The following is a 13,257-nucleotide window of genomic DNA, read 5'->3' on the forward strand; positions in this document are numbered from 1 at the left end:
CTCTTCCTTCTTTAATGTTTTTATGGCGTGGGTGCTAGAAACTAAACTCTGGTCCTCTGTAAGAGCAGCTAGTGCCCTTAACCACTGAGCAGTCGCTCTAGTTCTAAATGTACGTGATCATTTCCGCTCCTCACTCCATCCCTCCAACTCATGCCCAGGCTCTTCCCAACACATCTCCCTCTCAACTTTATGTCTTTTTATTTTTAATCTATTGTTTCCAATTAGGGCATATCACCTCACAGCACTATGAAAACTAGCCAGTAAGGATGAAGTTTCAGGTCATTAACAGCTTGATTCAGTCATGTTCTGTCACTTGTTTTCAACAATAGGGTCTTACTGTCAAGGTTGTAAGTGTAACTGTTGTAACCTGCTTAACCTGCTTAAACTCTACAGCCCCTCTGTTGAGACCTCCTTTAGTTCTTACCATAACTGTAGATCCTCTGTTAACACCTGCTGTCTCCTTTAGCATAGCAGAAGCCATTTTGCCTCCAAGTCTCCATTTTGATCATAAGGTGAAATTAAGTTCAAGTTCTCAGGCCCTACATGTCTGAGACCAGGTTATAATTCAATAGTTCAGTACTTGCTGTTTAGAATAAAACAATTGATGATAAATGCATGTTCTGCTTTAGTTAAAAATAAATGTTAGCACTGCAGCATCCTGCTATGTTCCTTTCTCCCAGAACAGTGGGGAACTGAAAAGTCCCCAAACCTATATTCTAGCCAATCAGCTCAAAACATTTTGTCTAGCTACCTAGATACAATACAGTTGGAGCAAAAATCGATTATGTTAGCTAGTCAAAATGATGTAATTCTGTTCTGCCCCGTCCTCGCTTTCTACGCTGGGTTACCTGGTTGCTACCTGGTTATGGGTTTTTGTTTTGTTTTGTTTTTATAAGAAGCCTGCCTTGGAAACAGACCAGTGTCACAGTTTTGACACCCAAGCCCAGATTGTGACCCTGACTGGTCAGTTTTTGTTTAGAATTCACTAAACTTCCATCAATCTGGGTATGGTATTTGACTATTCCTGAACCCATAACAGTAACCAAGAGCAATGGTAATAGCCTGTTGACATGCATAAAGGTTATTGTCTACTGGGGCATGAAAAACTACTAGTGTTCATCCAGCAATGAAAACTCACCATCCTTTCCCCAGCAGCTATGAATTTCAGGGAGCTCCTCAGCTAGGGATAGGGCCTCAGAAGTCCTTCTCTACCACACGCTGGAAAATTTTTTTTAATTTATTTTATTTTTTCAATTAATTACACTTTATTCACTTTGTATCCCCCCATAAGCCCCTCTCTCCTCCCCTCCCAATCCCAACCTCCCACCCCCTTCTTCATGCATGCCCCTCCCCAAGTCAGGTAAATGGCGGGACCTGGAAAGGATCATCCTGAGTGAGCTGTCTCAGAAGCAGAAAGACACACATGGTATATACTAACGCATATAGACGTGCAATATAGGATAAATCTACTAAAATCTGTACATCTAAAGAAACTAATCAAGAGAGAGGACCCTGACTAAAATGCTCAATCCCCATCCTGAAAAGCAAAGAGGAAGGACATCAGAAGAAGAAGAAGAAAACAGGAAACACGCTGGAAATTTTTCTTTTTTCTTTTCTTTATTAATTACACTTTACTCACTTTGTATCCCCCCGTGGTTCCCTCCCTCCTCCTGTCCCAATCCCTCCCTCCCTCCACCCTCTGCCTGCCTGCCTCTCCCCAAGTCCACAGATAGGGGAGGACTTCTTTTCCTTCCTTCTGATCCTAGTCAATTAGGTCTCATCAGGAGACCTGGAAATTTTAACTTGATTAGCCTTACGCATGTCCTATGATGAGAACTGCAGATTCTGTGATTTAATGCGTGTAACAGCTCTATCCAGAATGCAGCATTCCACAGCACTTTCAGCCCGTTTCTTATTCTGAGGTTTAGGACATTTCATCTTGGTTATCAAATCTGCGGGGAAACACTTGCTGGAAAAGTTGTGAGGACCTGAACTTGGATCTCCTATGCAAAACCTATGCAGAACCTATGCAAAATTGGACATGGCCCTTTTGTAGTCTCTGTTCCTGCCATGAGATATGAAGTGGAGGCAGAAGCCCTGAGGACTCCTGGATCAGCTAGCCTGACATTTATTAGCAGAAGCAGGAAACCACATTTCTAATGGGTAGATTAGAATCAGAGAAGTCCATTGTGTAAAAGTATCACAATTTCTGCATCCATTCCTCCGTTGAGGGACATCTGGGCTGTTTCCAGGTTCTGGCTATTACAAATAAAGCTGCTACAAACATAGTTGAGCAAATGACCTTGTTGTGTACTTGAGCAAATTTTGGGTATATGCCTAGCAGTGGTATAGCTGGGTCTTGAGGAAGCACTACTCCTAATTGTCTGAGAAAGTGCTAGATTGATTTCCAGAGTGGTTGTACCAGTTTACATTCCCACCAGCAATGGAGGAGGGTTCCCCTTTCTCCACAACCTCTCCAGCATGTGTTGTCATTTGAGTTTTTGATTTTAGCCATTTTGATGGATGTAAGGTAAAATCTCAGGATAGTTTTGATTTGCATCTCCCTGGTGGCTAAGGATGTCGAGCATCTCTTTAAGTGTTTCTCTGCCATTCTATATTCCTCTAAGAGAATTCTCTGTTTAGCTCCATACCCCATTTTTTAATTGGATTACTTGATTTGTTGCTGTTTAACTTCTTTAGTTGCTTATATATTCTGGATATCAGCTCTCTGTCAAATATAGGGTTGGTGAAGATCTTTTCCCAGTCTGTAGGCAGTCCTTTTGTTCTAACGACAGTGTCTTTTGCTTTACAGAAGTTTTTCAGTTTCATGAGGTCCCATTTGTTGATTGTTGCTCTTAGAGCCTGTGCTGTTGGCGTTCTGTTCAGGAAGTTGTCTCCTGTGCCAATGAATTCTAGGCTCTTCCCCACTTTTTCTTCTAACTGATTTAGAATATCTGGTTTTATGTTGTGGTCTTTGATCCACTTGGACTTTAGTTTTGTGCAGGGTGATAAATATGGATCTATTTTCATTTTTCTGCATGTAGACATCCAGTTGGACCTGCACCATTTGTTGAAGATGCTGTCTTCTTTTCCATGGAATACTACTCAGCAATCAAAAACGAGGAAATCATGAAATTTGCAGGCAAATGGTGGGATCTAGAAAAGATCATTCTGAGTGAAGTATCCCAAAGGAGAAAGACACACATGGTAGATACTCACTTATATAGACCTATAAGATATGATAAACATAATGAAATCTATACACCTAAAGAAGATAAACAAGAAAGAGGACACGGGGTAAGATGATCAACCCTCACTTAGAAAGACAAATGGGATGTGCATTGGGTGTTGGAGAACAAGTAACAGGACAGGAGCCTACCGCAGAGATGCTACCTAGCAGTGTATCAAAGCAGATACTAAGACTCATAACCAAACCTTCGGCAGAGTGCAAGGAATCATATGAAAGACAGGGGAGTTCGTATGATGTGAAAAGGATAGGAACAACACAAGGACTAAATATATCAGGGCACAGGGGTCTTTTTAGAGACTGACACTCCACTAAGGACCATGTATGGATATCACCTAGAACCTCTGCTTGGATGTAGCCCGTGGTAGCTCAGTAACCAATTGGTTTCCCATAGTAAGGGGAACAGGGACCATTTCTCAATGGCACTCAATGGCAGGCTCTTTGACCTCCTCAACCCCCAAGGAAGGAGCAGTCCTGCTAGGCCACAGAGGAGGACTTTGCAGCCAGTCCTGAAGATAACTGTTAAAACAGGGTCAGATGAAAGGGCAGGAGGTCCTCCCCTATCAGTGGACTTGGAAAGGGGCAGGGAGGAGATGAGAGAGAGAGAGGGTGGGATTAGGAGGGACTGAGGGAGCAGGATATAGCTGGGATACAGAGTTAATAAAATGTAACTAATAATAAAAAAAGAAAGAAAAAAAAAGAATCAGAGAAGTCACTCAAAGGGTGGCAAGGAGAATGGAAGTTTAGAGTTTTAGCTTGATCAGCCTCACATTTAAGATTGAATATTACAGATGGGAACCCACTTTGGGAAGTGGCATACAACTATGTTATCTATCAGTACCAACACGTATAATAGCTTTTCTCGAGTGTGTATTGTGCTATAAACACTCTACTAAGCATTTTATTGTGCAGTTTCATCTCAGACAATCACTGCAAGCTACCATCACGGTGTGAGTGAGAAAATCTAGGCCTTCAAAGTGTCAAATACAGGAGCCAGGGTTGAGAAATAATCAACCTGTCTCTGGAACAACACACTGACCACTTTGCTTTTCTAATCTCCTTTTCACTTCCGTTTCATGACCACAGAATAGGGTGTTTCCAGTCTGTGACTTCTACTCATGTTGAAGTCTCTCCTAGGAACTGAGAGGTCTAAGTGTTAACTGCTGTGCCACTCGGGCTCTGAAAGGTGAGCGCCACCCAATGAGCCTTTGTTCAATACCAAGAAGTATTTACACACTTCCTTTCATCACCTTCACATTGTGTTTTCAAATGTCATCTGTAAAATGATTATTTTTCTGGTTTCCCCATGTTTACTTCAGACACTTTCATTATATGTCTTTCACATTCTTTCCTAATGACACTACTCAGAGATGCTTTGTAAATAAGTGTTTCTATTTCTTCCTTCCTTCGTTCCTCCCTTCTATCCTTCTTTCCTTCCTTCCTTCCTTTCTATCTTTTATCAGTTTACAGCCTGATTCCAGCCCCCTCCCTCCTCTCCTCCCAGTCCCATCCTTATGCTGTCCTCCTCCCACTCCCTTACTCTCCCCTCTCCTCCTCACAGAAGGGGAGGCCCCCAGGGGGTACCACCCCACCCTGGCACCTCAAGTCAAAGCAGAACTAAGAACATCCTCTCCCTCTGAGCCAGACAAGGCAGCCCAGCTAGGGGAAATAGATCCAAAGGTAGACAACAGAGTCAGAGACAGCCCCTGCTCCCATTGTTAGGGGACCCACATGATGACCAAGCTGCACATTTGCTACATATGTGTAGGGGACCTAGGTCTAGTCCATGCATGCCCTTTGTTGGTGGTTTAGTCTCTGTGAGCCCCATGAGGCTCACAGAGACTAAATTTTTAAACAGTTTTTTTTAGTTTAATTTTTAAACAGTCAAATGAACAATTATTATTTAAATATACACACAATTTCTTTATAGACTGTTTTTACTGGCTATCTTGCTGAATTTCTGATAGATTTAATTAGTTTTAATTAGTGTTAGTTTTAGATGTTTGCTATGTAAGTTTTATTCACACTTAAATAACAGTAATGTCAACCACTTAGTTCAAATCTTTTTCTTAATGTTTACAGAATGTGGGATCTCTCCATTCTTGTACTGATTTTAATCTTAATAAAACTCATCCCTTTAATTATTTAATTATGACAAAGGGTTTCAGATCAAGACAAGTGCCCACGCAGCATGATTAATGTTATTTTTCCTCTGTGTTTAAATGAACAATATTTTGAATAATACTGAGTTTAATCAGCATTATAATTAAGAACATCGAATTACATGTAATTTTTCCTTAATTTATTTAAAGAATTTTTTTATTATTTTTTTATTTAAATGTTGGTGTGTGTCAGTGTATGTGAACATGCATTTCTGCAGAAGCCCTCATAGATGTGAATCTACAGACATGGGTACTGGGACCTGAATTCTGGCCCTCTGAAAGAGCAGCAAACCTTTTAAGCACTGATCCAACCTCTCAAGTCCCAGCCATCATTTTATAAATTTCAATCACATTTCCACATTATAAGTATTTGTATGTTTACAGGTTCCAGCTTCCCATCAGTATGGCAAATAAGCAATCACAACTAACTTACAAAGAGAGAAGTTTTGCAGTCATCCGCCTCCCCTAACTCTTTCAATTTCTCTGCTCCCTCTTTCACAGTGATCCCTGAATCTTGGAAGAAGGGGGTGTGGTATAGAGAGCCCATTTAGAGCTTGAAAGTCTTCAGTTTCCTATCCTTTACACACTGATCAGTTATGGGTCTCCGTGTTAACCGCTAACAACTGCGAAAGGAAGCTTCTCTGGTAAGTTGAGAGATGAGCCTTTTCCTCCTTTGTGTGGTAAAACTACAGATATAAGAACAAGTACACAAACATTGGTGGGTAGAGATGACAGAGTGGCTCTGGAGAAGCAGAGGCAAAAGCTGAATGTGATCAAAATACATTGTATGAAATTCTGAAAGAACTAGCAAAATGAAAAACAAAAGTTTTGTGGGGTTTTTTTTGTTTGTTTTTGTTTTCATTTTTGAAACTCACAGTTTAAGAAGCATCCATCTATTATGAGGTGATTTTCATTGGGGGTGGGGAGGTCAGCACCTCGTGGCAGAAGACCATGGTGAAGCAAACTGTTGACTTCATATTTGGGAGGACAGAGAAGGAGGAAGGATGTTAGCTGCGGCTCTTCGTTTTGAGGGCATGCCACCTGTGTGTCTCTGATGTTCCCACTAAAGCCACTTCCTTAAGGTTTCACACCTACCCAACAGCACCGCAGTGGGTATGAGGACTGTGAAATGGGGTCTTGGAGGAACACTCAAGTCTAAATCCAGGGCTATTGGAAGGAAAAGTCCACATCTGTTATTTTCCCCCTGAGACTGTTGAATTCGTTCACATGAATTAATTTTATTGGTTAATTAGAAATGTGCTGAAGAAGATGGTAACCAAGCAGTTTCATTAAAGTCACTTGAGTATTAAGGTATCACTTTTAAACAGTCTAAAATCAAGTTTAGCATACAGACAACCAGGCTGTCCAGCTCCAGTGCACAAACTTTGATGTTCACACTAAGTTTAGAGTTTATCCCTTGTACCAAAGTGTCATCTGAAGAACTCAACCTGGGAAGAAACAGGTTCATATTTTAGACAACAGATCCAAGAGGAGACTAGAGCAAAGACAGAAACAGGTGGCTCTAGAAAGTCTTTGGAAAAAGAGTGGGGAGCCTTCAGTGATAGACAGAGGCCTTCCTGAGAATGTGGATGAACTGTGTAATTGATTTTCAATCCTTTTCAGGTCTAAGGCGGTTGAGGATGGAACATCATCAGCCCTGTTTGCCACTGCTCTGACAGGGATCTTCAACAGCGCCTTCAGCTTGACGGTTTTCATTCATCTTCCTCAACTGCAGTAGCATCTGATGTCAGTTAAATGTTCCACAAGTATATTCACTCTAATGGTCAGTGCTTTGTGTATTCATAGATACGTGGTAGACGCAAATCTGAGGACTTGGCTTTAACAAGATTCTTGAATGACTGGATCATTTTGAAAAGCTAGAAGTGATGAAAATATTTAGATGTCAAGTCTTCCTCTCATTTTCCCCTCCTCCTCTAGATAAGGCTAAGTGAGAAGTTCACGACAATGGAATACTAGAAATCATTGCATCAGCTGCTTGCATTAATCTCAAAACACATACTAGTAGATAGTGTCATTCCTTCTAAAATCAAAAGCAGAAATTAGCCTGGGACAGTCTAGAAATTACTGGTAGAGTTACATGATTCTGCAACATTTTTGAAAGTTTACACTTAACAGGAAGCAAACCCTTTACAGCCTTATTCTCCTTGATGTCTTATTTTTATAGCAATAACATTGCTAACTAAGCTACTTTTGTCAAGTTTAGTTAATTTGGAAAAATGCTGTATTCACAGAACAATCTCTTTTTCTCTATTATATTGACCTAAGAGACAGCTGTATGAGGTGCCAAGTTTCCATACTCCAGGTCTGTGCCTCTTCTCTTTTCTGTGGCAATTAGTAGCAAGCATTTGGAGCTGTACCCGCCACTCTTCATGGTCCTCTATTGTGAAAATATTTCCGGGGTCTAGATGGCATAATGCTTGTGTTAAATGCTCTGGAATTCTGTGTTGCTGGGTTCCCTTCTGTCTCCCGGTACAAACTGACCTGTTGCAACCCTGGTGGAGTAGGTAGGTCCCCTGTTGGGGTTCTTTATTTGAAAATGTCTGTTTTAGTTTTTGTTGCACTGTAATCAACTCTATAAACAGAAGTTAAAATAACATGTTTCAGGTCTGTTTCCATAGGTCAGGATTCTAACTGTAGCTTAGCTGGGTATTGGCTTGGGATCTTACAAGGATGAACCCACCAGTTTGGTTGAGCTGGAACCCCACTGGCTACTTCCGAGCCTCTCCCATGGGCACATGGTAAGATTCATGTCCTCTCTTATGTAGAAACTGTAATACTTTACTTTGACATCAGGGACCAAAAGTATCAAATTCTTTTAGGATCCTTTCCAAAAATTCCCTGATTTGTCCTTGTTGATACAAAGTCACAGAACAGTGACCCACTCATAGGAGTGGTACTCATCTATCCAAAGGTCCAAATTCACTCTTTGTTCACATCAGAATGAATAAAAAACAAATGTTTTTTCATCAGTTCTGATCCTAAGGACATCCTCCTCGAGTCCAGACCAGGGAGGAGTTCACATCCTAGAAATTCACAGAAAGTACTCTAACTTATTCCTGTTCACCATACCATTAGTGCTCAGATTCCTCTATCAGTTTACGTACACTCCTCCGTCCCCTGGACAACCAGCAGATTATCATGGACGTTAAAAGTAAAGAATACTACACACAGAGATCGAGAAGCGGAAATAAGAAGGTAGAAGAGATCAAAAGGCATGTCATTGTAAAAATATGTCAGGCGTATTCTCCAAGCACTGCGGGTCTTAGGGTGAACGAGTGACTGTTCATTAGTCTTGTTTCCCTCAGAACCAGGGAAACGCAGGCCTCTGAGCCAATATTAAAATGATAATGGTGTGATAAGAGTGTTAATTGCCAACTTACATCAATTTGTACCTCCTTGTTTGTGTGTTGGGGGATCTCTCAGGAAGTACCATATCCTAGACCCCTACTGACCTGTCCCTTGGAGGGAGCTGATGAAATGCTGAGTAATACTACAGTGTAAATGTACCACATTTTCTTTATCTGTTCCTCAGGTGAGGGGCATCTGGGTTGTTTTCAGTTTCTGGCTATTACAAATAAAGCTGCTATAAACATAGTTGAGCAAATGTCATTGTGGTATGGTGGATTGTCCTTTAGGTATATGCCTTTAGGAATGGTGTAGCTGGGTCTTGAGGTAAATCTATTCCCAATTTTCTGAGAAACCACAAAATTAATTTCCAAAGTAGCTGTACAAGTTTGTACTCCCACCAGCAATGGAGGAGTGTTCCCTTTGCAGCATATCCTTGACTGTATGAATTGTTGCTTGAGTTTTTTTATCTTGCCATTCTGATGGATATACAGTGATATCTCAGGGTCATTTTGATTTTCATTTCCTTGATGGATAGATGTTGAACATTTCTTTAAGTGCTTCTTGGCCATTTAGAGATTTCTCTGTCAGGAATTCTCTCTTTGAGGAATATAGAATAGAGAAATACTTAAAGAAATGCTCAACATCCTTAGTCATCAGGGAAATGCAAATCAAAACAACTCTGAGATTCCATCTTATACCCATTAGAATGCCTAAGATCAAAAACTCAAGTGAAAAGTGGTAACACATGCTGGAGAGGATGTGGAGAAAGGGGAACCCTCCTCTATTGCTGGTGGGAGTGCAAACTTGTACAACCACTTTGGAAATCAATCTGGCACTTTATCAGAAAATTGGGAATAGCACTACCTCAAGATCCAGCTATACCACTCCTGGGCATATGCTGAAAAGATTCCGTACTATTCAATAAGGACATTTGCTCAGCTATGTTCATAGCAGCTTTATTTGTAATAGCCAGAATCTGGAAACAACCTAAATGTCCCTGAACAGAGAAATAGATACAGAAATTGTGGTACATCTACATAATAGAATACTACTCAGCTATTAAAAACAAGGAAATAATGAAATTTGCAGGCAAATGGATGGAATTAGACGAGATCATCCTGATCTCTTCTGATCATTCTTTCTGTTTCTGGTAACCCAGAAACAGAAAGAAAAGCATGGTATACACCCACTGATCATAATCTGATCATTCTTTCTGTTTCTGTTTCTGGGTTACCAGAAACAGAAAGAAAGGCATGGTATACACTCACTAATAAGCAAATATTAGCCTTATAATATAGGACAGCCATCTACAGGCCTAAAGAAGCTAAAGATGAAGGAGGACCCTAGGGAGGATGCTTAAATCTCATTCAGAATGTCAAACAGGATAGACACCAGAAGCAGTGGGAGAGGAAACAGGATGGCAGTCTACTTTAGAAGGTCCTCTGAAATGATTCACCCAACAGGGGATCAAAGCAGATGCTGAGACTCAGGGCCAAACATTGGGCAGAGCGCAGGGAGTCTTATGGAGGAAGAGAGGGGTGAGATTAGAGGGCCGTGGAGGGGACAGGAGCCCCACAAGGAGACCAAAAAAAAAAAAAAAACAAAAGATCTGAGCCCAGGGAGTCCTTCAGAGAGTGATGTACCAACTGAGGACCTTGCGTGGAGAGGACCTAGACCCTCTGCTCAGATGTGGCTAATTGGCAGCTCAGTCTCCATGTGCATCTCAAAGTGAGGTGAGCAGGGGCTGCCTTTATCATGAACTGGGTTGACTGTTCTTTGACCACTCACCCCTGGTGATTTGGCCTTGCCAGGCCACAGAGGAAGAGGATCCAGGCAGCCCTGATGAGACATAACAAGCTTTGGGCAGATGGCAATGGTGGAGAACTTCCCCTTTCAGTGGACTAGGGGAAGGGGATGGGGGAAGAGGGAAGGAGGGTGGGACTGGGGGAGTTGAGGGAGGGGAATATATAATGAATAAACCATGAAGAAAAAAAAACTTTAAAAAGGAAAAAAAGAACTCTTTGTTTATATCTGTACCCCATTTTTAAATTGGGTTATTTCTTAATTTCAGTGGGTCATTGAGTAATCACTTCTGTGGTATTTCTATGCTCATGAGTAAATCTCTGCTTTTTTTCTTTCTTGTGAAAGAAAAGATTACATAGCTTCTAAAATTCAAGCTTTTCAACATAATTTTCTTTTTTTACTAAAATTCCCTAACTCATAACTTGAAAAGGATTATAGATAGATAGATAGATAGATAGATAGATAGATAGATAGATAGATAGATGTAATGCAATCTCTGAGAGGTTGTTTGGGTTTGGCTTGGCTTAATTTAAGACTGGATATCCCTATATAGACCACACTAATCTTGAACTCATAATCCTCCATTTACATCTGAAAAAGCTGGGATTTTAGGTACAAACTGCTACATCCTTAAGGTTTTTTTTTCTTGGTTGTATATTGTCCAAGGATGTTATACAATAATAACAAAGAAAATATATGATAAAGATTACAAGCTGAAATTATTTCATCATTAAAATATTAAACATCACATTATCAGAAGCTGATGGTATGGGAAAGAAGCTCAGGGAACTGTGTCTTCAGAGCATGAGATGTGTTCTATTTTTTTTTTACTGTATTTTCTTTTATTATTTTCTTTTTTATTCTATATTATTATTATTATTATTATTATTATTTACATTTTATTAACTCTGTATCCCAGCTGTATCCAGGGTAAATCATACGGTGCACTCAGGTGGCTATATTTTTGAGGGGTGAAGTTGGGGACGTGTTAGTGAAACCAGGAACTTCATGACCTGACCATTGTTGCTCTGCCTTTGCGGGAACTTCATCCCTCAATCAACATACACAGCCTTACCTGTTAGGAGTTAGTGCAGCACTTTCCATGCTGGGTATGGAGCCCTGACAGGACAACAGAGCTGTTCTTCCCTCCCAGGACCCGAGCAGACACGGTGTCTCTTTGGAAACCGGTGTCATTGTTGGGCCAAGCAGCTGCATATCTAAGAGCATTCTCCTCCTGGAGAACTGGAGGGCTGGCTGAGATGTGTTCACCGCTCTCTGTGCTCAGCGTGGCTTTCTCACTTCCTCTTTTCTATCTCCTTTTTTAAGGCAGCTGCTGCTGAGATATATAGCTTGCTTACTTTGGAGTGCCTTTTTTTTTTCTTTTTAAGTCTTTTTTTTTTCTCCATAATTTATTCATTATATATCTGATTGAAGCCCCCTCCCTCAACTTCTCTGGTCCCACCCTCCCTCCCTCTTCCCCTCATGCCCTTTCCCTAGTCCACCGAAAGGGGAAGTTCTCCTCTTCTGCCATCTGCCCGTAGCTTGTTAAGTCTCATTAGGACTACCTGGATCCTCTTCCTCTGTGGCCTGGCAAGGCCGTATTACCGGGGGTGAGTGGTCAAAAAACAGTCAACCCAGTTCATGATAAAGGCAGCCCCTGCTCACCTCACTTGGAGATCCACATGGAGACTGAGCTGCCAATCGGCCACATCTGAGCAGAGGGTCTAGGTCCTCTCCATGCATGGTCCTCAGTTGGTGCATCAGTCTCTGCAGGACTCTCTGAGCTCAGATCTTTTAGTTTTATTGGTCTCCTTGTGGGGCTCCTGTCCCCTCCATGTCTCTCTAATCCCATCCCTCTCTTCTCACTAAGTGGATATTAGCCGTATAATATAGGACAACCATCTGCAGACCTAAAGAAGCTAAACAGTAAGGAGAACCCTAAGGAGGATACTTAAATCTCATTCAGAATGTCAAACAGGATAGACACCAGAAGTGGTAGAAGAGAGGAAACAGGATGGGAGTCTACTATAGAGGGTCCTCTGAAAGGATTCACCCAACAAGGGAACAAAGCAGATGCTGAGACTTGGCTGAACTTTGGGCAGAGCACAGGGAGTCTTATGGAAGGAGAGAGGGGTGAGATTAAAGGAGTACTGCTTTTTAAATGCTGGTATAACTGTCCTCAAGCTTTGTTATTAGTCTGTTCTTAAAATGCTTTATTTGTTTCCCTTATAACATCAAGATCAAACATCAGGCACTTCTTGTCTTGCTGTAATTGGAATGGCTGAAATCTGGGCTGCAGTGGTTCTCTGCTCACCAGGGAGTAAGCAGACATACCACTGAATCCCCTATTTTCTTGAACAAAGCCAGAAGTGTGCCATGCGTGTCCTAAAATTTAGATTCCTTTGTACCTGGCCTCACAGGTCTTGGATCCCTGCGTTGTCCAACCAAACCAGGACCAAGAATCACTGGATTGCTATTGAGCTCTTATGGCCCTAGTCTCCAAACTGCAGTTATATCCTGATGCTGTGAGCCTAAGCTTCTTTTCCAGGGTCATGTGGGTACTTTGCCCCTATGCCCAGAGCCATAATTATGATTAAATTGTTTCCCAAGCTTCCGGGATGCCTCAGAGCCATAGACCCTGACTTTGTTGTGTGGTTGTTAGTAACCATGACATAG

The sequence above is a fragment of the Meriones unguiculatus genome, chromosome 1 (genome assembly GCF_030254825.1).
Source record: "Meriones unguiculatus strain TT.TT164.6M chromosome 1, Bangor_MerUng_6.1, whole genome shotgun sequence".
NCBI classification, from domain to species: domain Eukaryota; kingdom Metazoa; phylum Chordata; class Mammalia; order Rodentia; family Muridae; genus Meriones; species Meriones unguiculatus.